Genomic DNA, 24,414 nt, shown 5'->3' with positions numbered 1-24,414 from the left:
GCAGGAATGGCTTCTGAGGGCACGCCTGCCTTGGTTTCAGCTTGTCTGTGTGGAGCAGATCTCTGACTGTTAACATCACAAAAGGGCACTTCCAGGCAGGGTCTAAAAGGATTTCCTGGCTTGCACTGTGAGCTGTATTTTTATCATCAGCGGAGTGACTACTGGAGCCTCCGTCTCTCCACCCCCTCCCCAAGCATCCTTGGAAAGAAGCTTCTGTCAATTCTGGGCCGATGTTGAATAAGGCACTGCGGGAGAAGGCCCCAGAGCACTCTGGCGTGTCACTTATGTATGAGAAGCTGACCTCCTTGGCTAAGGTGATTAAGGTGTGTCCTCCCTGTGTCAGCAGATAAAAACCACGGTGACAGATCCAAGCCCTCCTGTTCACTGTAGGCTGAGGTGACCCCGGAATCTTCAGCCTTCATCTAACAGGTACCCGCTTTTAAGTGGCGGCTGTCTTCAAAGGATTGTGGTCATGAAGACAGCTGGTGGCAGCGGAGTTGACAGAGCCACCATCATGCTGGATAAGTACGTGACATCAAGTGCATGTGTGTGTGTTTGTGTGTGTGTACATCGTCTGCACATATGTGGTCACGTCTGCGGAGCGGAGAAGAGGTGGAGAGGGCTCCACTGTCACTTTCTAAACAAGCTCTGACTTGGCTCAAACTTTTTGCCTATGAGGCGTATTTGGGCATAGCCCTGGCCATGTTCTCCCGGCTACGCTGGGGCACACAGCCTCCTCCCTGGTAGAATGCAATTCGGGAGCCCGGAGTGGTTTTCTCAGCCCCACCCATCACCTCCTGCATCACTCTGTTCCTTGATGCTGAAAATCAGTTGTCAAATACTAGGAACCTGACCCTGCTTCATCTCTTAATTCCTCTCCAGCCACTTAAAACCAGCCATCCCTGTGCATTAACTGTAATAAATCCCAGCTTGCGTTAACTTTCAGAAAGTCTGCTGCTAGCCCTCGAAGATGTCAGCTTCATGGGACCATGGGACTCCCTTCCATGTTGACACATTTACCCCACTGCTAACAACAGCTTCTGGCACAATGGGTCTCCTCTTAGCTTAGATACCCTAGAAAACAGCTAAGGCAGGCCTTGCGGGCCGATGTCTTACATAAGGTGAAATTCCAGGGCAGAGAGAGAGAAGGAAGAGGACAATTGAAATAGGGTGGGAAGCGAGTACAGGGCGATGTGTCATCTCCCTGGCCCGGCTTTGCAACAGACTCCAAGCTACCAGACCACGGCTCGACAGGTGTACCCTCTCAGACTGGTGAGATGTCACCAGACAGACCATATGGAAAAACCATGCCCAGAGTTGTGTCCACCGCAGGGAGCAATGCAGAGGGACTCACCCGCCTGTCCCTGGTCAAAGTGATCCCAGAATGGAGTCCAACCCCCCGCCCGTCTGGGCTGTATCACTGGAAGCAGCCCCTCGTCTCACGATATAAAGTCCACCTGCTTACTCGGCTTCGGCACTCAGGCATCCAAGCCCACTTGCTCAGGACTGTGCTTCAAGACTAACGATGCTCTTGGGCTACTCTGCCCCTCCACCAACCCCACAGGCATACATACTTCATAATCCACGTGCCCATCGTATCTGCCAGGTTGACCAAAAGGCAGTCCCAGAAGACAACTCTGCACCCTCCAAGGTGTGAGGCCGAGCCTTGCACGGCGCGAGACCAATGACCCTCTCTTTGGTACCTGGTGCCACCTCTAACAGAAAATGATAATAATCTGACAATGATTCCCTTCCAGAAACTAATTTGGACGCGTGCCGATGAAGAGTGTCTGCCAGACGGCAGTGCACTTGTCTTTCTTCTGCCCACCACAGCAAATTCAGGTCAGATAATTAGCACTCATCATTATGACTTATGCTTTCTGAATTTCTGCAGTACTAGGAGTAGGAGGGAAAAGTTCTGAAACCTTCCATGGGGTTGTTGTTGCCATGGCAACCACTCCCTTGGAATTCTCAGACTTATTCCCAGTCGGTGAACAGAAGATGTTCCAAACCAAATACTGAAAGAGTCCTAAAAGCCAAGCAGGAGGCGGGAGGGCTGGAGGTTTGGGCAGTCCCCAGAGGCGGCAGTGGGGACAGAGTAGAAGGAAGGACAAGGATTCACCCTCGTTCTGCCTCTCGACTGGCCTAGGGACCTGTGTCCCGCTCGCCTGTCCTTGTAAAGTATCCGTCAGGGTGCTCCGTGCCCAGCCTCATCACAGCAGTGTGGGCTGCATCTGGGTGCTGCTCAGAAGGTGACGCATCTCTCGCTAGCTCCTTCCTCTGCAACCAGCCGGCTGCATGCCCATTGGTCGGCCACGCCCACTTTCTGGGCATTCGCATCAGCATCTCTATAAATGAAGGCTTCAGGCTGGCTACCTCCCAAGTTCTCTTTCTGTTCTAGGGCATATGATGCAGCTATGAAATGGAATCACTGAAGTTCTGGTTAATGGCTCGTTGGTTTGGGATCTTCTCCTGTAGGGCACAAACTAAGATCTCCAGAGAGGTGAGGTTGAGGCTGCCCCGTCTGTAGAAAGTTCCTTGCAGGAGTGATAGCGCTAGGTCTTTCTTCAGACCTTGGAGGGAGCCGGGTATTGTGCTTGCCTTTAGTTGGTTTGATCAGAAATCATTATCAGTAAATTTTCTGTTTGTCTTCAAGTCGTTTCCAATAATACTGTGAAGAATAGAGACAGCAAGCTGAGAGGAGGACATTTCGGTCCTCGTAACCAGCTTGAGAGAGGGACCGACTACTCCACTCCTTCAGATGAGGATACAGTGGTTCAAAGAAGTCCAGTAGCACTTAGCCACAAAGACGGGACACATGCTGAGGCATTCATCCCAAGCCTCTGGTTCTGCTTCAGTGCCAGCCTCTGTTCAGCATCCTCTCAACGCGAGAAGAAAAAACACCTACCCAGGTCTCAGGTAGCCAAAGTTATTACTAGGAGAAGCCTATGGATTTGAACTTGAACCTTGGCCCTTTCTGGCGTGTGGGACGTACTTGGCAAACAATGGATTTGCTGTCCTGCCTAGAGGAGGTGTGGATGTGGGGTCAATTTTTAAGACATAGAATTACTCGGTCAAACTTAAAGAGAAAGTCTTTGAATCTGCAGATCCTCCAGGAGGAGGGGGAGACCCAGGCGGGTGGATGTCGCCTTAGAGACAATTGGCCCCCAGTGTGTGTTGGGGGGAGTCCTTGGTCCTCTTTCCAAAGCACCGTGGGTGGCCTTTGTGCACCCTTTCTTTCAATCAAATGCGTCTGAAGTTTCACAAGATCCAGGAGGATGATGGTTTGTACATGAAAAGCTACCTCTCCTTGAACAGCTCTTAAAAGTCTAACTTAAAATTTGCGTGTGTTTTGGGGGGATGGAGGCGACAAGGGGGACGCAAGCCTAGGGAGAGGCAAGGCAAAAAGGCCCTAAAATATGCATATGCCCCATGAGAATTTGAGCACTTGTCCCCCCAAATTTAAGGTCACTGTATACTATGGCATGCCAGAGTAAACAGCAAATGTCTTAAGCTATTTGGTTTTTGTTTCTGATTTTTTTGAGCTTTAAGTAGTTCATTCATATCTGGGAATAAAGCATCCATGTCTTAAATCTGATTTATAAATATATCTTGTTCCACACCAATTTAGAATTCAGACCCCTCCATTCCGTACTGAATTAGAATACCCAAGTCTGCCAGGAGCAGTCAGTTGAGATGAGTTTGAGGTTTTGGGTTTTTTAAATTTTGTTTTGTCTTATTTTTAAAAAAAATACAGTATGAAATGATTTTAAGCAAAATTCCCAGGAAGATAATTTGGGCCAAAACAATCAAATGCTTAATGAACTCAGTTCCTAAGCCTGCTATTTTTATCCCCATTTTCATCTCCCTCCCAACGCAGCTGGGGTGGCAGCATGGCAGCAGAGAGGCAGAGCCTAACTTGGCCCTCGCAGACAGTGATGGAGCTTGGCAGACAGTGATGGAGCTTGGGAGGGAGGCTGTCGGCTGCAGATCTGTAGCTTGGTGCCATCCCCCCAGCCCCCCACCCAGCTGTACTTCTGGGCTGGCACAGGGACAGACGCCGCTGAGACATCCCGACTGCTCTCCGAGAAACGACTTCCAATTCCTTGGCAGGTTGCTAATAAACATTCACAGCAGGAAGGAGGCCATATCTGGAACCTGGAAGCGTGTTTATAAGAAACGCTCATGAAGTCATCGGGGTCAAAGTTGATCTTCCTGTTATTGAACTTGGCTGAGAATGTTCCCTGGACTTTGGCAGCCAGCCGACATTCTTCATTTAAATGGAGTGGTAGGGAAAAAGGTAAGGGCGCACCTTCAGAAAAAGTCGAGCCAGCCAGGATGCTGCCAAGGCAGGCGGGGATCCTGACCAATGCCTCTCCTTTCCTGGGGAAGTGCTCTTTTCAGGGGCACTATCAGAAGCTCAGCTTAGAGCAGTGGGGCACCTGGTCCCTTTGGTCACACAGCAGTCACACTGCAGGTACTGACCCCATGTCACTGACCTGATGGCTTGGGAACAGCCTTGGCCTCCTCTTCTCCTGATTGTGGGCGTGACTGTGGCTGGTGGTGTCTTGTCTCTGTCCCAGGGCTGTGCAGCTGGCCAGCAGGGCTCTGACTCCACCAGCCACAGGACAAGGGGTCATCCTGCAAACCCGCCATTCACTGAGGCCCCTATGTTTCTTTCCTGGGAAAGTTTCCGGTGGGGTCGTCCATTCACACCAGTGAGTGGGGAGGCATGGCCAGAGGGCTCTTGCAGGAAAAACACACAATCACAAAGCTTCATTCTCTAGGTTAAGTAGGCTTTTATGAGCCCTGGCAAAGCGGACTCCCCCAAGCTGTGAAACCCCGGGGGCATTTATCATCTACCTGTGATGGCTGTTTCCACATCAGGGTCTCTGTGGGAAGCCCTCGCTCACTGGGTGGTTTGTTTTTTAACTGAAGCTGTTGCAGGCTCTCTGCTGTGGCGGCCCCAGCTTTTACCATCACGGGAGCCTTCTTATTTTCTTCACCATATTGAAAAGGCATTTCCTAAATTCATAATGTTTTAGACACATTATGGTCTTAGGATTGGATTGTGAAGTCTGCGTGGAAGAGGGTCTGGCCTGCCCCTCAACTCTGGCCCCATTTCCTTAAGGAATTGATGAATGCAAATACTACAGTTTTATATTTTTACAGCTGCCCATATTTTCTCATTTAATTCTCATAACTCTAGGAAGGAAGGCAAGGGTTATTATTCCCATTTCTCAGATAAGGAAATGGAGGTTAAGGAAACATGTGTGATGCACACAACTGTGCTTTTTAGCACCAGGAGCTGAACCCAGGGCTTCTGATCCCCACATGGCCTTTCTCCACCCTCTAGCCCCCTCCCCATCCCGGGGTAGCTCATCACTGTACACCCAGCTCCCGGCCTCTGCCAACGCCGGGGCCCTAACCTGCCTTCTCCCACCTCATCATACATCCCTCCAGCCAGGGGACTTTCCAGAAATGGGCACAGATGAACAACAAGCCCTCAAGCACTGGAATTCCATGCACAATGTTAAGTCTTTTATTTTCCTTTTAGCATTGTCATTCCTTTAGGTCATCTCATCCCTAAATCTTCACTCAGGTATGTCGAAGGCTGGTCCTAATGCTTGTGTATTTGAGGGGCCTGTGCACACGTGCCCACAGCCTGCAGCAGCCAGAAGCACAGTGCTGGAGGTCTAGGGAGGGAGTGAGGAGTGAAAGATGTACGGTGTGTCAGCAGCGCTCCCCGGGGGGTCCTGGAAACCCTCGGGAAGGGAATAGGACTTCATGGAGGTTCAAGTCGAGATTGTCTTTGACTTAAAGCACGGGGAGACTCAAGGAAGCCGGACATCTGGGGACGCTTGGGTGACCCTGGTCAGACTTGGCAGTTGGAACATCGTCCTCTGGGTTCCCACTCTGGGGGATGGGAAGCCATCGAGGGCTATTGGGATATGATGGTTGCACATCCAGATTCGTGTCTGGGGACTCTCCCCCTGGCAGAGAGAAAAGGGGGAAACAGGTGAGGAGGCAGGAGAAAGCCCCAGGAGGAAGAGAACAGCAAGTGAGGAAACAGCAGGTGGCTACAGCCTGGAGGCTGCAAGCCAGGCAGGAGGGTGGGATTTGGAATCTCAGAGGAGGAATCTGTGGACTTTGAGATTTATGAGGAAGGGATTTAGGGAGAGGATAATATAGGAGTTTCTGATTTGGGGGGACCTGGGTTGGGTACGCCCTTGACAGCATGGAGAGGAGGGCTACAGGAGGAATAGGATTTATTGGCATATCGTGGGGCAGGGAGGAAAGGACGTCCGTGAGAAGGAGACACACCAGGGTCTTTAAAACTGTGGTGGGAGATGCTCACAGAACATTAGGGTTGGCATTTGGATCTGAGGCCGGGACCAGACCAGGGATCTGGGAGCTTCTGTCCTCACTCACGGTGAGGGAGCTGATAAACCTCCTAGAGGCAGGGTGCAGAGGGCGAGAAGAGGGTGGTGCTGGGGCGAAGCCGGCCCAGAGGCAGAGGAGCCCAGGGAGATGCCTCCATTTTCCTTTCCGCTGACGTTCAGGAAAGCCACACATTGCTATGCGCGTGAGTCCCCAAAGCTTTCACCATCAGCAAGTACCCCCGAGCCCTGGAGCTGAGGAAGCTTGGCCACTGCAGCCACAGGTCTATTCACAGAGGTGCCTTAAGGAGAGAGTGCTGGGTCTGTCTGTTCATAACTCCCCTCTCCTCATTCTGTCTCAGGCAGCTCAGTCCACTGTGCAAATTAAAAACACACGAGCAAGCAATAGCACTCCTTCAAGGGAGCTCTGGCCTTTGAAACCTCCTGGTTCTGCTGGCCAGGATGGCAGAGATGGTTTGATCACAGTTCAGCATCAGTGCCCCATGGGAACCTTTGCATGCCACTGGCTGCATCCTTGTTCTGCAGGACACCTCCTCTTCCTGGGCTCTGGTCACCCTGGAAGAGGGCTTCTGCCCAGTAAGCACATGTCAGAGGAGTCCTCCACTGCTGGCTGGGCCAGGCAGCTCAGCTGACAATCACAGTGGCTCTGCCACAAAAATGTCAATGGGTGACATTGCTCGTGGACAGAAATGTCCACTCCTGAATTAGGGCAAGAGGTACCCCAAGTGCAGAGAAGCTCCCAACTCTGTCTCCAGAATCTTCTGAGACCACCATCAGAGCTGACTTGCCTCCTGGTTGAGGGCTGTCTGGATGAGAGGGACGTGCAGTAATTCCCCTGGGGTGATAGGCCAGCAGGACAGTCCCAAGGTGTGGGGAAGGCTGCACCTGTGGCAGAGTGGGAGGCATGTGAGTCCCAGTGAAGATGCTGTGGGAAGGAGGCCGGAAGCTGATGGAGAAAGTGCCTGCACAAGTGTGGATTTCCCCAGGTTGTCAAAGGCGCCTCCTTCATGCCGGCGCCCAAGGCTCACCTGTTCAGAGGAAGGCTCACCCCTCCCTGACTCCTGCTTCACCGTCCTTTCCGGCCCCTTCCCCACTGACTCAGAGACCAGCGCCGCCCTTACCCCCTTCTCCTTCATGCACTGGGGGCAACCACTCCTCCTCACAGCTGGCTCCACACTCAGACCTAGGTCAGCCCTGCTTGGGGGAAATTATTTTCGCAAGGATCAGCTAAGAAATAAAGATAGGAGACCAACACTTCATTCAGTTTGTAGTGATTCTTATGGCAGATACAAATTAACACAGAATAAAAGTGACAGTGGCTAAAATGCATACGGTCAAATTGTCAAAAGACTCAAAATTTCTTGGCAGACCTACATCTGTAAAAATGATCTAGAAAATATTGGAATTGAAAATTATGATGACTGCAATAAAAAGTATACACTGGCAAAAGCTAAGATTAATTTTAAAAATATGTGGACAAAGAAAGATTTGTGAATCAAAGCTTGACTGGGAAATTACTTGGGAGAGAATTGATTTTGATGAAAATAATTTAGCTAAATAATTCCTTGACCAACTTTCTGTACAGAAGCTTAATACTTCAAGTGTTTCTATTTTAATTTTAAATTGGTTTAACTAGACTTGCTCCAGAAAATACTTTCTCCACAAAAACTCGGTACTGATATAATTATGTTTCAGACATTTGCACTCATAAAATGTTATCAAAGTATTTCCAGGATGTAAAATATGGGGACTAAACAGCAGAATCAAAATGCTATAAACCAACTTCTGGTTCCAGACAAAATGGAATAGACAAACGTCTTCCTAATGCCCTCACCCCCACTAAGTACAGCTACAAAAACACAGGGGTTATATACAAAATAAACATATGACTCTGAATGGGAGAAGAAAGAACACAACTGGCTCGGAAACGAGGTCCTTGAGAAACAGCACAGTGGTGAGTGCCCTGGGTTTTCCTTTTGCCCCCTATATATCCTGAACGAGACGCCAGAGAGGCTTGCAGCCCCAAAACATCAACTGATACAGATTTTTTAAAGCCTAAGAAAAGCTTGTTTTCTCTAGCCAAAACACCAGGAAACAAGTTATTTAGATATTACCACAGATGAAAATTATCCACAAATGAAAAGTTTGATAAATTAGACTTTATCAAAATTTAAAACTTTTGCTCCACAAAAGACCCTGATAAGAGGATGAAACATCAAGATTCAGACTGGGAGAGTAAATTTGCAAAACACACATCTGACAAAGGACTCGTATAAAGAATTCTCAAAACTCAACAGTAAAAGTACAAATAATTCAATTAGAAAATGGGCAAAAGACAGACCCTTCAGCAAAGAGGATAGATAGATGGCAAATAAGCACATAAAAATATGTGCAACACCATCACATATTAGGGAAATGCGTCCTAGAACCACAGTGAGATATTACTACACATCTATTGGAATAGCTAAGATAAAAAATTGTGACAATACCAGATCCTATCACAGATCTTTAATACACTTTTGTGGGAAATGCAGATGGTACAAATTCTCTGGAAAATAGTTTGGCAGTTTCCTAAAAATCTAAGCATGTAATTATATGACCCAGCAGTCATACTACTGACTGTGTACCCCAGAGAAATGAGAATCTCTGTCCACCCAAAAATCTGGGTGTGAGGGTTCATAAGCAGCTTTATTTATAAAAGCCAAATGCTGGAAACAGCTCACATATCCTCCACTGGGTGAATGGCTAAATACACCGTTGTACACTCTATCACGGGACTCTACTCAGCAGTAAAAAAGGAGTGAACTAACATACACAGAATAATTTGGATGGATCTCAAGGGCATTGTGATGAGTGAAGAAAGCCGATCTCAAAAGTTCGTATACAGCAGGATTCCATTTACGTAACGCTCTGTCGCTAAGGTGGTTACAGACTTAGAGAACAGATTAGAGCTACAAGGGTTTAGGGATGGGAGGCAGCAGAAGAAAATGCTATGACTCTAAAGCAATAGCACAGAGATCTTCTTGGTGGTGGGAAGCTCTGCATCTCGACTGTGGTGACTACACCAACCCACACCTCTGATAAAATTTCATGGAACTAAATACACACACACGAGTGCGTGCCAAACTGGCAAAATCAGAATAATGTCTGTGAATTGTCCCACTGTTAATTTTCTGCTTTTGGTATTGTGTAATTACATAAGCTGTTGCCATTGGCTAAAGCTGGCTGAAGGCTTCATGGTGATGCTCTGTATCACCTTTGCAACTTCCTGCGAATCGGTAACTCTTTCAAAATAAATGGTTAAATGCAATGCTATGTACCCATGTGCCTAGGCTTTAAAAATCCATGCTTTACTCTTAGCTCAAAAATTCTCTGACCTGACCCATCTGGGCTCATTCCCAAATCTAACCTTGATAATTAATAAGGATTGTTTTTACATTGATAATATTTGCCATTTTCCAAACCTAGCAAATTCCTTTGAATCCCTATGGTTTTACATATGCCATTTTCTTCATTTAAAGACTATTTATGCCCTTTCTCAGGCATAATATCAGCTCTTCTTAGAAATTCAGTTCCAAATTTATTCCTCTGGTACTCGCATTTTAATGAGATTTAAATATATCAATGATATATTATTAATATATGGATTGCATATTGATAAGAATTGTATAAATACATATTTGTGTGTGTATATGTTGCATATCATATAGCAATCATGTATTATAGTAGCATATATCCTATTATAACTCAATCACAGCTCGTCTTACAGAAACATAGTTTTGATGGTAAAGGGTAGCAGAATGCATCACCCAAAACTATGCCTCTTAGATGTAAGAAATATTTGAGCTGATTATTTTGAGAAACTGCAGACACAAGAGAAGCTCTGAAAACAGAGCAGAAGTAGGGGAAATTTACCTTCATAAAAGGCCCCTCCATCTGTCAGCGTCTCCTGCTCAGTGGAGAAAGCACCCACTTAAATCTGCATCACCTCACCCTTGTTTGCCTGCTTTTCCTTGTCACTTCCCAGACTGGTCTCCTCACTCCCCACATCTTTCTTCTGTCTTTAGGTGTACACGTTAAAAAACTTCTGTTTGTTTTTCCCTTGTTAGTCTTTTATCATAAAGGGTCTCAGCCAGGAGCTCAGAAGGGTAGAGGGAATGTTATTACTCCACCCCTACAATGGGAATAACTGTGATTCAGTCGCCAAAGGAGAGATGAATCTACGTACTTTTAATCTACGTGACCAACCTGAAAGCCTACGTGTGTGGGTACATGTACGTATATACACACATGCATGTACATGTTATTTTGGCTGTATGTCAACATACATCAAGATATATATGTGTATACATATATATGACATACGTATATAATGTGTATAAAATATATATGTATATTTTCTATATGTACATATAAAAAATGTCATGGTGTGACATATATACATTACACATCTATAATACATATTACATGCATACAGACATACACCCATGCATGCTATATTGGCTGTCTGTCTTTCTACTGAATATGTCATGATACGACACAGATCTATATGATATGTGTTTCTATCTTGCACAGATGCATACACACGCACACAGGCTATCACTTGGTCACGACATTTGAAATTCTGATGGAGAGTTCCCTGCACCCACCCCTCTTCGATGACTGCTGTGTCATGGCTTTCTCAGAACAACTCCCCTGACCAGTGTCTTTTTTTTTTCTTTTTTTACATCTTTACTGGAGTATAATTGCTTTACGATGGTGTGTTAGTTTCTGCTGTACAACAAAGTGAATCCCCTATACACACACATATATCGCCTATCCCCTCCTATATGATATGTGTTTCTATCTTGCACAGATGCATACACACGCACACAGGCTATCACTTGGTCACGACATTTGAAATTCTGATGGAGAGTTCCCTGCACCCACCCCTCTTCGATGACTGCTGTGTCATGGCTTTCTCAGAACAACTCCCCTGACCAGTGTCTTTTTTTTTTCTTTTTTTACATCTTTACTGGAGTATAATTGCTTTACGATGGTGTGTTAGTTTCTGCTGTACAACAAAGTGAATCCCCTATACACACACATATATCGCCATATCCCCTCCCCACTGCGTCTCCCTCCCCCCTCCCTATGCCACCCTCTAGGTGGACACGAAGCACCGAGCCTGACCAGGGTCCCGAGGTGAGGGTCAGGATGCTGTGCTGAAGTCACGTGCCCCTGGTCCCTCTCAGCTTAGGACCTTCTGCCAGAGTCCACGCCAGGCAGGGGGCTCCTGCTGCCCACCAAGGCAGAGCTCTGGGCGCGGACTCCTGGACTTCAGGCCAAACTTTCTTCCCTCTTTCCAAGGATTCTGCATCTGGTACCCGGAGCCCCAGCCTTTGACTGCAGGGGGAGGGGGAGGGGGGCAGCAGCTACTGTCCCCTGACCACCCCCCTCCCTGGCCAGTGGCTCTCTGGACAGGACCAGGCATTCGCCCACCTCACAGCTCCAGGGTCTGGAGGCCTCGTGGAGCAGAGGCGAGAGGACCCTCAGAGTGGTGGTGACTGCTCTTTTTGGAGAAACTTTTGCCAGTGCCACCTCTCTGATTTACAATCCCTGTATCCTTAATCTGGCTGGAGGGTCCAAGATGGGTAAAATCAGTTCTTAGCCATATCCTTTGTGAGTTCTGCATGGCAATCTGTCACATACTCACTTTGGTGACAGAAGTGATAGAGAGTTACTGTCCTTTACCAAAAAGCAATTACATTTCGAACTATTTGGTGATGAAATGGATCAAGAGAAGAGAAGACAAATCAGTCTTTCCCCAGTGGGGCCTTTGCAAGTAAACTCCCCGGGTTCTGAAGCCTCAAAGTCCCTTTCACGTTGAGCATCCAGAACATTCTACACTAAGCACTGGCCATATGGTCCCTTAAGCCAGGTACAAAAGCAGCTGCTGTTGACCCAACACCATCTCACACACCCTGTGACTGGCCTCAGCCACTTGAAGCTTTACTGGCCTGGGACACCCGGTCTTTCAGAGGCCTTGATGGGAAAATAGTCTTCGGGGCCCTTCTCCATCTTGAAATTAGGTGGAGGTTCACGCAGGAAGGTGAGGTTGGCAGTTTGCTCTCTTGACGGAACTCAAAGAAAGCCTTCAGAGGGGTGTCCTCCCTCAGGTCATCTGCTGTCTGAGTAAGCATGTGTTAAAAGATCCTAGTGGGAAGACCTGTCCCAGGTAGAGTTTACATACGTGTGGCATTTGTATTTTATGTTCCTTTGACCTTGTGGCTCCTCTCCAATTGTTTCAAGAGCTTAGGCATGCTTGCTTATAGAGTTGGAACATTTTAAGACAGGGCAGCAAAATTTCATAAAACTGCAATGTCTAAAACATCAGGTATAATGGAAAGAATTCCATTATTCATTTCAGCTGCAGGCCTGAAGGGAAAGGTCCAGAGGGGTATGACCCAGCCCCTGCCCGGGCCAGCAGGGGGTCTCCTGGGCTCCGAGGGCTTGTGGCACCGGGTGGCAGCAGCTCAGGGTACGGCCACACCAAGACACGCTTTAGACTCGCTGGGCGGGCATCTGTGTGCTGGGGCTGTTTCAGAAGGTTGATCACTGACTTACTCCAAACCAGTGAGAGATTCAAGAAACCTGGACCTCGGGAGTTCGCAGGACCTGGCAGAGTGGACCCTCGGCCAGCCTCAAGCAAAATCTAGAATCCTGCTCTCTTCTGCATTTGGTGATGGAGGGGAACCCCAGGCTTTGCTCAGAGGGAGAAAGAAATCAGCAGAATGGGAAACTTGGTCTGAACTTGTGTTACTACGGTAGCACGTTTTTCAGTTCCCTAGACATGCATAAGCCCGTGGACCAGCAAGGGATGGGAGGGAGAGACTGGGGTCACCCTCTGGGCAGGTAGGGGGAGGAGGCCGCTGCCAGGCGGGTACCACCGAGTGCCAGCTGGGTGGCCGTGGGCAAATGGCCTAACCCCACCGAAGCTGTTTCCTCTTCCGTAAAATCCTTTGGTGAGGTTTCCCTGCTGGAGGAAAGCAGAAAACAGCAGGCACTGACTCTAGGAAATAAAGGTATTTGGGTTTTACTGTATTAGAAGACTGGCTTTTCTGTTTCAGTCAGGAGATAAAGCTGCCCCGGGGAACTCCATCATTATGTCAGGCCTCTCAAGTCAGAGCCATCAGCTGGTGGCTATTTATGGCTATTGGATGGCAGTTCTGACCATGTGACCACAGGGCACATCTCCATCCATGGATGTGACCTGACACAAGGTAGTCCGGGCCTCATAGCAGCCTGCACCAAGCCCTGGGTACTTCCTATATGCCCCAGGACTCAGGACTCAGCTTAATCAGCAAATTCTCAGGACACGGTGACTGAGCACTTCCCTGTAGGTCTTAAACGGGCATTTTAAACGCCTCCGAAGGGGTGTGTGTTAGACGTAGTCCTTGCTGCCCCTGTCCTAGAGTGTGCCTGGCCCGTGGCCTGTGGCTTCACATAGCATCCTGGGCCCAGCTGCCTGGCGGAGTTGGCCCTGGGTCCTGATGCTGAGTTAAATACATTAATAAACATGTTTTCAGGGATCCCTCCTCCCTGAAATGTGCCCTGATATCTAGCACATTAACAAGTAAGTGCTGTTAGGGGAATAGAAACCAGAATTATACCATCAGAAGTCATATTTAGGGGCAAAATCTTTTCCTCTTGTGATCGCAAGCTGGCTTTTTTATTTTAATAAAAAACAGAAGTGATGACTAGCACTACCCTCCTCGGCACTTAAGAAAGGGACGTTTCAGACACAGGGAGCTTACCTCTGGAATTAAAACTCTGACAGTCTGGGAAGCTTCGGTTTGTTTTAATTCTGGAAGCAAACTAAACCTGTATTTTCTAAGGAGGAGGAAGAAAGAAAGGGTCAGACAGCAGAATGAAAAATAACTGATGTTCGAGGCACAGATTTTTTAAAAAACGAAACCCAGAATTGCATCTTGTACAAAGTAGAAATTTGTCATTATTATTATTTAAAAGAGAGTGTAAGGGTCTTCCTTTGTCTGAGAGCCTTTTCTTGTCCAATTCTCCCCCGGTGGCATTTTTCATGCCTCGGTCCCTGTGCTCATTTTAGGAAAATCACCGAGGTCTTAGAGACACAGTATCTATTAATTCAATTGTACTCATTGCAAAAAACACAGAAGACAGTCCAACCTGACAAGGTTTACGCCATTTACCTTGAACAAAGACCAATTTTTCTGTCACCAGAGCTACCAGAGGCCAGACTTCTTCAGAGACTGAAGTTTAAACCCCTGTTTATCTGGCTAAGGCACCAAACAAAGCCTTTTCTTTATGTTCCAGCAGTTTTGGAAAGCCAGCTGTTCTAAATTTGGTTTAAAACATTTGTTAAAGTCACCAATAAATGAAAGAGAGAAGGAACCAAGCTGGCTTTGCATGAGGAAAACGCTCTCAAGTTTCCTTAAGCAAGACAGGCCTTCCTTCTAGATCGGTTTTTGTATTTGGGGGTCTCTCGGGGATTGTTTCCATCCAGGCCTGCAGGGGAGGCCCTTCCATCCTGCCTCTTCTCCTGGGAGCCCAGCTGCCCTGGCGCCGGGGAACCGAGGGCCAGCCCAGCAGGCTGAGAGCAGTAGGTAGGCTGAACCTTCATCGAGCTTGGCAGGAGGGGCAAAGAGACCCCAGGCCAGCTGTCAGGACCCCCCGCCTCTGCCCACAGTCCCAGGTGCAAGAACATTTTCACCGTGAACGTGATTGAGTGGGTCGCCAATGAGCAGTGCTGGGAACGGAAATCCTTGGTTAAGGAGCACTTCCAACACTGCGCTGAGATCACCTGTCTGGAGTAAAAGGCTAACCTCCTCCTAGACACAGCAAGGCCCAGAGAGGCAGACCCCTCCCCTCCAAGACCCCCGTGCCCATCACTGGCCCTCAGAGAGCTCAGGGCTCCCTCCACTCAGAGGCGGGCTCTGAAATGCTCCTACCAGGAAATGTAACCACCACGAATGAGTATATTATGTGCACCAGTCCTTAGATTCTTGGATCTCTTTATCACAGAACACTGAACAGAATTGCAACATTTCTACAAACAGAGAGTCTAAGCTAAACACGTCGCCAAAAGCAAAGGTTCCAGGCGATGGTGGCTTCTTTCTCCCCCAAACACAACACGCACCATGAGGACTCAGAACTCCTCTTGGCAAACCGCTTTTGAGTTCTTAATCAATGTGCTGAATGGAACACCCCCTTCCACCTGGGGGCCCTTGCTCTTGCTGACCCCACCTCACAAGGAGGCCCTGCCTCTGCCCACTGCCCATCACACCCTCCACCTTCAGCCCGTCTCACGCCCCCCCCTGAATTTTCCCAAGTCTGCTTTGACCCCAGAGCCCTATGTTGCAGTTTTTCCTACCTTCACTCTTCCAGGTACAAAGCTCATCTCTCCACCTGGGCCCTGAGCCTCTAGGGCGCTGGCTCCCTGTGGGACCCATGGCCACCAGGACAGGCGTGACACCCAAGGAACACGAGTCCGCACATCAGAAGCCTCCTGAGTGAAAACACTTCCTCACATGGCATTATAATATGTCACGGTGAGAAAAACGTTTCCCAAGATCCAGTGAGGTAGGTATGCTGAATGCTGAATGCAACCCAGAACCATATTGTAGCCCTCCTGACATTTCCAAAATAGTGACCAATAAAAGCTTCTATTTATGCATGCCCTACTGGTGACACTATTAAATCTTTTGGCTGCACTGCTCCAGGAAGGTTACAGGCCGAAAGCAGTGTAAATTGGAACCGTGTCTAAATTGGAATTTTATCTGGCACCATTTGGCTTAAACTTGGATTGCTAAGCTCCAGGTTTTACTCAGACTGGAATTATTCAATAGAGGGCTCACTGTTGTGTGGCATTTTGTAAAAGTGTATATGAAAAAAAAAAAAAGAGAGGAAAAAAAAAACTTGGGCATGCTGCCCACATATGTATTTTGTTTGGAAAGGACCATTTTCTAAACTCCAGGAATGAAAAGGAGATCTAATTTATTAGCATTTCAAAAATCGTCTCGGCCACAGAAGGGGTAAACAGGGCGATCACGATTAATCTGAATTGAAAAGGCACATTTTGTTTGTTAGATCCCTAAACTCTCCAAGCTACATGTTTTGTAATACTTCTGATGTTTTTTTCCTCCCTACCCTTCAGAAGTGACAGAGAAAAATCCATTTCTTGGCTGGAGTAATCTCAGATAAATTAATATCATTTTTCATATAAATTTGTTTGGGGATACTTGAAACTGTAGCATAACCTATTGGTTTCATTATTTGAATAAAGTTTGAGAAATCCTACAGCTGTTTGCTGTCTAAATTTAAACCTACTGTCCATTTCAGCTGGTTTTCACTTAATGTACATTTCACCTGGTGCCTCAGTAATGTTTTAATATAAAAGTACAGGCTTGTGAAACATATGCTTAGGGTTCCTCTGAACCTTAATAGCGACAGAAGGGGTAACAATTAGCAGTTTTGTTTTCCAGGGCTTGAAAGTTTTTCCTGGGCTGCTTCCAAAAACTTGGTTCCTCATTTCTTGACATTTCTGGAGTTTGGAATCAATGACCCACATTGCCCTTCCATAAGCGTGTCAAGCGTAGAATAAAAAATTGCATCACATCATTTTTCATCATGGCCAGATGAGGTCTGAGTGGAGGAACGAGGAACGAGGAACAGGACAGAGCGAACATCTGAGAAACTGGCTTTGCAAGCTGGAATGCGATTCTGCTCAGAGGGGCCACTTTTCCCCCCCTTTCTCTCCAAAACAGGCAGGTTGTAGACAGATCTGGGTCTTAGCCTGCCACCCCAAGGGCCCCAATGTCAAGACATAGTGATAGAACACCGTTCATTTAGGCAACATCTGTAATGCATATAGCAAATTATTAATAGACCAATATGCCAATCTGCCACTGTGCATTTTTGACATAGTGGGGCCGGGAGCACGGAAGTTTTGCAGCTCAGAAATGAAAACGGTGCTCCCGATGAAAATTAAACACAGGTGCTTTGAATCTGCGTGCTCGAAAGCGAACATCGCTGGCTGCTTTGTGGGGACCAAAAGTGACAATGCTTCCAGCCCGGCTAAAAGGTTAACGGAGCTTGTCTGCTGCGTATGTAGGCATCAGTGTTATCGACATGGTGTTCTGTCACTGGATGCTGGTGGCTGCGATGCTGATGGTACTATGAAGGGCCAATTATGCAATGGAGGGTGCTGTGGAGGACCGGGGAGTGGAAGCCTTTTGCTTACAAAGAAAACACACACAAAGCCGCAGCACAAATCAAAGCCCACGGCAAGGGGGAGCTGCTTTAGATTCACCGTGTGCCATCCCCTAATTATTAGCCACCACTCAGGATTTCTGAGACAACTTTCCTCCTTCCACGGCAAGCCTTCACCTCTATTTTCCTTTCTTTCTTTTTTTTAAACGGTAACAAAATCTCATGTTCATTGCTTACAAATTAACACAAGGAAAACAACCTTTTTTTTTTTTTCCTGGAATGTCGTCATTTGAATTTCCTAACTATCCGTATACTGCCTTTGTTTTGAAACCACTTTGCTTAGCATCTGCAGATTAAAGGCTGTGTTTCAACTTTCTGCCATATTCTAGCTGCTTTCCCTTGACTTCACGTTAACCTTAAAGATGCTGCTGCAAGGCACTCAGGGAGTCGCAGACTAACCCACACGAACCTCACGTTTACCAGTTCTCACTCTCTGCCAACCCTTTTTATGAGTGGACACTTCTGGGATGAACTCAGCACCTGTCCGCAAACCATCATGCTGCTGGGCAGAGAGAGGCATTGAGACAGACGGACGCCAACATGTTCTCAAACCCAGCTGTAACGGGGCAAAATCCTGAAAACGGTTCACATGTGATTCTTCTGTCTTTGCCAGAGTTACCTAGAGGACACCACTGCCTGATGGGTCATTAGGATCCATCACCCAGGGAAAGAAAGGCAGAGCGGGATAATTTCCAGCCCTGTGCAGGCACATAGGAAAAAATGGTGCTGCCAGGCAAGAGCTTTGCCAGCAGGACAGCTGTGGGCAAATGGCATTTGCCAGATTTCTCAGCACCTCCTTCTAGCCTATTCAGCTGAGCTGGAGGACTCAGCCTGAGTGTGAGGGCTGTGGCCCACCTGCCCATGACAGGGAAAGTAGAGGAAACAAGGCCCCTTCTCCAGCTCTGGGGATAAGACAGGGCACAAGGCAGGAGAGTGGGTTGGGCAGGTCTTAGTCTTAATTACTGAGAGTCTTAATTACTAAGGAGGCATCTTAGTTGCTTTGCGTTCCTATAACAAAAACACCAGAGGCTGGATGGCTTGTGGACAACAGAACTGTATTTCTCACGATTCTGGAGGCTGGGAAGTCCAAGATCAAGGTGCTGGCAGACTCTGTGTCTGCTGAGGCCCCCCTCCTGGTTCACAGACGGCTGTCTTCTCTCTGTGTCTCCACATGGAAGAAGGTGTGAGGGACCTCTCTGGGGTCTCTTCTTATAAGGGCACTGATCCCACTCACAAGGGCTCCACCCTCATGACCTATCACCTCCCAGATGTCCCATCTACCAACACCATCCCCTTGGGGGTTAGGGTCCAACATATGAATTTGGGGGGAATAATTAATACTGAGTCCAGTGCAGGAGGCCTTCTTGTTCTCTGTCCTGCTTGAGACCCCAGGTGGCAGCTGCCAGACAGCCTGGTATAGGTGCTGGCTTCAAGCAGCGGCAGAAGTCGAGTGAGGCCAAACCACGGAACTCTTGAGCCAGCTGATGGGAATGGTCACAGGTGGAGAAAGCAGGACGCCCTGGGGACCACACGGACAGCAGGGCTCCTCCACACCCCTCTGCAGACCCCTGGGTAGGAGGAGGGGCGGGGAGTGCAGCCTCAGAGCAATTGACCACATCCCTCCAAGAGGAAACAGAACTACCTGAAGGGATCCTTTAAATCATCGGGTCTGAATGAGCTCAACACCAGGCTGGTTATTTAGCTACTTTTTCCCCTCCTAATCAATAGGTAGGTAGTGGTGAGCAACATTACTTATAAATAAAACGATTTCGTGTTTCTCTCCACATGAACTGCAATATGTCAATTCTGGGAAAGTTTCACAGTCGAGTAAACTGTGGATCTGTTTGCTGTGTTTCCTCCCCAACAAGGTAGAGCTGCCAACACGGAAGAGGCTTCTCTTAGGAAAAGTGCCAGAATGCCTGGAGCTCCCGGGATGCTCCTGTTTTCTGTGGTTACATCCAAAGGCTCCAATGTGTGCCGAAAGCTAGGGAGAGAGGGCCATTTTATCCCAACGTGTCCTGAAACCCTCTGTGTACCAGAGGGTACTAGGTGTGGGGGAAACACAAGGTACCCTTGAGGGGTCCATAGATTGGAGGAAGAGAAAGGCTTTGATCTGGCTGACCCTGAAAGACAAGGGTGGTCTTACCTCTCATGGGAGAGTTCAGCCCATTGGCAGGTTACGTAACATGGTTTACCTGGATTTACCACTTGTACATATTTTATTCCATTGCTGTTTCTTCTTCCTTTGTTTCTGCTGATTTGATCAGATTACTAGTCATTCCTTCTCTCCTTGTTAACTTGACCGTTTTGCTCTGCCTTTTTGCGCCACTCTTGGCCACTTCCTGTGTTGGGCATCTTCCACTCCTCCCACAGCCCGTCTCCACCCCTGTCCTCCACCCTGTGCCCAGGAGCTGAGCTGGCTGCCTCATCAGGCTTCCTTGCTCTGGGTGTCTGGTTAGCCTCAGGTGATGGGGGCATCAGATGGAAACTGGGGGAAAGGTGCTTGTGCTCAGTACTCGGATCCCGCCTGGAGCTCCCGGGATGCTCGTGTTTTCTGTGGTTACAGCCAAAGGCTCCAATGTGTGCCCGAAGCACACCTTCCAACTGCAGCCTCCAAATGTGGTTGGAATCCTTGGGGGAAGAACCTCAGTTCCTGCCAGCACTTCCCTCCACACCCTGGCGACTGTTCTGGCTCTGTGTCCAGACTCTGGTCCCACTGACCCTGCCCCCTCCTCTTCCCATCTGGGTCAGGGGCAGCAGAGAATCACAGATCCCTGGGGCCCTGTGAGTTCCCAATTGGAGTGTGCTTCCCGCTGGGACGGGCTGAGAAAACTCCCCTTCTCGGGAAAACTCAGACAAATATTTCTCTAAAATGATGTAAAAACAGATTCTAAGTCTTCCCCCCAAAGATATCCTATTCCTCCACTTCTGCTGTGACCCTCAATTACTTTCCTACCCTCGCGTCCCCAGACGAGGCCTGAGAATGACTTATTTCCCCCTTTCACAGCCCCCCACTCACTCCCGGGTTTGCCGGGTAATTTATTACTTGATTTCAAGATTATTATTAGAATTTCCTTTGCACTGTGTCTATTCTGTCTCGAGAACCTCAGGCATCTGCAGACATTCTGCTGTCATTCACTCAGCTGTAACCGCACAGTGAAGACGCGTCTGGCCACCGTGTCTTCCCTTTACTGTCCTCTGTCCCTGTCCGATAGGTTCCTTTGAACATAACGTTTTAAAATTCACAGTTAAAACAACCGCTTTGGATCAGTGAGAGGCATACTACTGTTCATAATCTCTTAGGAAGACACTCGGGTTGTCAGTGTGGAGAATTCGAGCCCAAGGCAGCCTGTTTCCTACCTTGATTTTCAACTACCCAGTTACAAAACTCTAACTCTGCCCATAGACTGTTGGGATTATCAGACTTTGGGGTCTGATATTTCGCCCAGAAATTATGAAGAGATTTCTCTCTGAAGACCAGAGCTTCCCCGCTTGTTGCCTTTGATGTGTAAAGTTTCCTCAACAGCTGGAAGGTGGGATTATCTTTCAGTTTCAGGAGATAATAGTGAATGGATTCTTATCCATTGTTTGGTAGTATTTGGCTCTGGAAAAAAAAAAGTTTTGCACTCTGTTTCAGCCTTTGGATGCAGTTTTGGAGAATGCTCAATACTATGTAATCAATTTCTTCTTTTCAATGTGTAGTAAAATCACCAAGTATTAGAAAAGATAAACTCTGGGTTTTCAATGTGTTTGAGCCCAGTTTGATCTAAAAAACAAACAAACCACTTGAGCTTGAACTTTAAATATCATATTTCAACCCTGAACTGCCAGGTGCAGGCTATTCAAGAACCAAATACCTTGCTGAGACATGCCTCTGAGTAAGCTACTCAGGATGGCTCTGCAGACGTCACCAGGGCCAAGCAGACATGTTCTAACCCACATCCTGGACGTTCAAGAACCTTTTCCCTTGACCTTCTGAGCATTTCCGTGGGGAGGAGCTGTGCCTTGTGTGCTCTTTGCTCAAAGGATGCGTGCGCGGGTGCTGCCGGAGGGTACTCACGGCTCTCACTCCTTGGGTGGGAGGTCCAGGGCTGACTGCCGCCCTCTGTGAACCAAGCAGATCTGCACTGCATCAGGTACCATCACCTGTGTTCAGGTGCCATGTGATCCAAAGTCTTGCTGCAAAACATGCTTTTCCATCACAGTTTATAAGGTAAATATTAACTGAATTCAAAATCTCCTCTCTGGTAGCATTGATTGGCTGTGATGAAGAGTTGACAAGCCGAGGCCATGAGCGCTTCCCTGGCACGGAGACCATGCCCTCCTGCCCTCAGTGGTTCTGTCCACGTGGAAAGCTCGGTAGCAGCTGCCCTGCACACACGCCGGAAGTTTCCCTAACACAGGTTGCAACGTGCAGCAGCACCGCGGTAGCAAACGGGGCCAGAAGTATATTCTACCTCCTTCTCTGTTATTTGCTGCCGGGGGTACAAGTGCTCCAGCAGAATTGCCGCTGGAATCCTGTCTCATGGTTTCCAACTTGAAGGGTGTGATTCTGAAGGATGGTTGCTTACATCACCTGTTTTAGACTTTGGTAGAGCACTTGAGCCACCTATTCGCTTTTTAAAAACTATTTGACTATAACACTACTGTGCTAACTACAAACTGATGCTTGCCGACTGCCTCTATGAGGACTAAATCGTGAGCCACAGCAGCTGCTGACCTTCAACACCCCCTGAAAGGAGCTCGGCGCGGAGAGCAGGAAGGAGGCCCTCTGTGCTCTGGGAGAAACTGTCAGGACAGGTCTTCAGGTGGTTAGATATTTTCAGGAGAAGATTATATGAGCCTGATTCTAGCATCTCCTCATGTCTGGAAAAGCACTAACGTCATTGATGGTGACGTCTTGTGACTCGCAGCCAGCCTCTGCCAACACGCGTGCTTGACTGCATGTCCACACCCCCTTCACGAAAATCACGTGTGGCACTGACCTTCCCCCTGCCTCTTTGGAGCGGTTTCTCAGAGCTATGATGTCTCCTGGGCTACAGTCCTCATTTTGCCCCAAATAAAACTGAACTCACAACTCTCACATTGTGCATTTTTCTCCAGGGTGCGTTTTTTTTTTTTTTTCAGTCGACAGCAGTATAACACAAATGCAAGTATGACTGTGATACATAACACCAGGTGACGTAAAATAATGTGTGGGAAAGTGAATTACACAAAGTGAATATTATCGGGACGAACTCTCTCCTTGTAACACTGGGCAAACTTCAAGAATGCAAGGGAGTTGCTATAAAATCCTGATTATTTTCACAGTTCCCCTTCCTGAGAAGGACACTGATGAAATTGTATCATTTCTCTTTTTTCCTCTGAAACCACAGTTTTGTAACTGCTGGGACCCACCCGAGGGTCTAAGGACCACGCAGTGCTGAGCTGCAAAACGGCTGCGTTGCCCACAGCACCCCCTTTGGCCACCTGCCTCCCAGTCTTGCCTCTGGTTGGGGCCATTGTGGGTCAGCCAGCTGGCACTGCAGCCTGCTGGACCCCAGGCTCCAAGGAGTCACAGTGGCCCTGGGATTCCTAAGGCCCCCTCTGCTGCTTGTGAAACAGTGGGTCCAACTCCGTCTCTGCACATCAGGAAGCCAGACATGGTTACTTATCTCTTCCCGGCCATCAAATGTGACATCCTGGCTGTTTCCTCTGGTACCAAATTCCACCAGTTACTAAACTTCTAGGACAGAGTTTTTGATGGCCACTCAGGATTCCAACATTCTACATAATTGACTTTCCCTAGTTGAGTCCAGAGCAAAAACTACAAAAGGTTTGGCGCTTTAATAAATACTAACTGACTTACTTCACTGTACAGCGGAAACTAACACAACATTGTAAAACAACTATATCCTAAATAAATAAACAAATAAATAAATACTAGCATACATTTCAAAATCCTTGTCCTTCTGTGGATAGAAAAAATTACAATATATTTATAGTAAAAAATATATTTGTCTAAATCCTTTGGAAGCATCCTCCGTGGCATACAGGATATAGGTTTCTCCTTTTGGATTACGAATAAAATTGGAAAACTGTTTCTAATATTAAAATATTTCCAGAAATAAAGAAGAAAGAAATTTTGTTCTCTCGCAAATCTTAAGCCACCATGGCATTGCCAAAATCACTAGAATAATCTAGAAAAGGCCAGAAAGACTTTCCCGACACCCTTCTTGTATTCTCTGGAACCCTAAGCTCTGCTCCTCCCCGGTCCTTGACCCTGACCCTCTGGTGACCAAGACCACCCAGAGATGGGTCTTTAGGTGATGCCTGTGCCACCCAGGCTCTGAGCAGGAAGAGATGTGGCTGCAGAGGGAGCCAGAAAGCCCCTCTGGATGAGGTCATGGGACAGCTGTGACATCAGCTAGAGAAGAGGAGGCGGGGGAGGGGCGGAGGGGAGGGGAGACGTGGCCGTGAGGAAGGCTGTGAGGGGAGCCAAGGACGGGTCCCAGCCTGGCCAGCTCTCCCAGGGGACCCCCAGCATCCTGGAATCCCAGCGAGGCGTCCAGAAGGCTCAGGGTCCGTGCTTTCCGGATCCCGCCACACTTTATCTAGTGTGTCAAAAAACAAACAGCAGGGCTTCCCTGGTGGCGCAGTGGTTGGGAGTCCGCCAGCCGATGCAGGGGACACAGGTTCATGTCCCGGTCTGGGAGGATCCCACATGCCGTGGAACGGCTGGGGCCCT

Source organism: Lipotes vexillifer, unplaced genomic scaffold (assembly GCF_000442215.2).
Source record: "Lipotes vexillifer unplaced genomic scaffold, Lipotes_vexillifer_v1.1 scaffold248, whole genome shotgun sequence".
NCBI classification, from domain to species: domain Eukaryota; kingdom Metazoa; phylum Chordata; class Mammalia; order Artiodactyla; family Lipotidae; genus Lipotes; species Lipotes vexillifer.
This window is presented reverse-complemented; position numbering follows the sequence as displayed.